This window comes from Cucurbita maxima, unplaced genomic scaffold, assembly GCF_002738345.1.
Source record: "Cucurbita maxima cultivar Rimu unplaced genomic scaffold, Cmax_1.0 Cma_Scf00015, whole genome shotgun sequence".
NCBI lineage: Eukaryota > Viridiplantae > Streptophyta > Magnoliopsida > Cucurbitales > Cucurbitaceae > Cucurbita > Cucurbita maxima.
Genome location: NW_019272031.1, coordinates 1,296,607 through 1,297,740, shown reverse-complemented (window position 1 = coordinate 1,297,740; position 1,134 = coordinate 1,296,607). Strand labels below are relative to the sequence as shown.

At 38.9% G+C, this 1,134-nt stretch overlaps 1 pseudogene; it reads right to left on the bottom strand.

The window, feature by feature from the left end:
* Window positions 1–332: 332 nt before the first annotated feature.
* LOC111490474 overlaps window positions 333–1,134 on the bottom strand; it is a 1,741-nt pseudogene continuing 939 nt past the window's right edge.

Here is a 1,134-nt window from a genome sequence, read left to right as displayed (position 1 = left end):
TTGGGATTCGATGAAGAAAAACTTTGGAGGCAATGAAAGGGTGAAGCGGTCTCTTTTTCAAACTTTAAGAAGAGATTTTGAGGTTCTTGAAATGGAGAACGAAGAAAACATCGATGATTATTTTGGAAGAGTAATGGCTGTCTCCAACAAGATGAGAAACAACAAAGAAGACATGTCACATTCGAAGATTGTTGAAAAAATACTTCGAACTCTGACTGACAAATTCACATATGTGGTGGTGGCCATCGAGGAGTCAAAAGACACAGGAAAGATGACGATTGACGAACGGCAAAGCGGAGGATGATGAAGATGAAGAAGAAAATTGAGAAGAGAAAGGTTGTGCAAAAGCAGAGGATGATGAAGACAGTGAAGATGTTTTTTTTGTCCCTGATGGATATCTCTCAAAAAAATGAGGGCGTGGAACATGACAAAATGGAAACGGCATCGAATCCAACGTATGCAAAGAACAAAACGGTAGAGGCTACGAAGATGCCACGAGGGCCATAGGGGGCAAAGGGAGTGAAGTTTTTCGAGTTGGCCATGGTGAGGCCGGCAATGACAATGAAGAGGATGATGGCAACATGGAAAATGGAAGCAATATAGTTGAAGCGGGAGGAGCCTTTGGTGCTGGCTATAGCCAAGGTGCAAATTACGATGATCACAATGATGGCGATGGGGTCGAGCTGGTGGTAGGAGTCGGGGAAAGACGAGACGTGGATGCGAAAATCGTTCGGATGGTGATTGCACAAAGTGGCAAAGAATGAAATCCATGAACGGGCCACAACAGCGCTGCCAATTACATATTCGAGGAGGATGTTGCCCGCTGCGATGAATGCCACAAGTCTCCTAGTTCTACCCTTAAGTAGGCAAATGATCCACCTGAACAAATAATTACAATGGACTCGTGTAGTTTGTAATTTAGGAAAAACCAAAAGAGAATACTTTTTAATTTGGATTATTGTAGAAGTATTGTTGAATTCAAAATCTAAATTTTGTTTCAACCCACGAACATCTTGTACTAAAAACAATATCCACAAAAAAATAAGACCCACTTCATTAAAAAAAAAAAAAAAAAAAAAAAAAAAAAAAAAAAAAAAAAAAAAAAAAAAAAAAAAAAAAAAAAAAAAAAAAAAA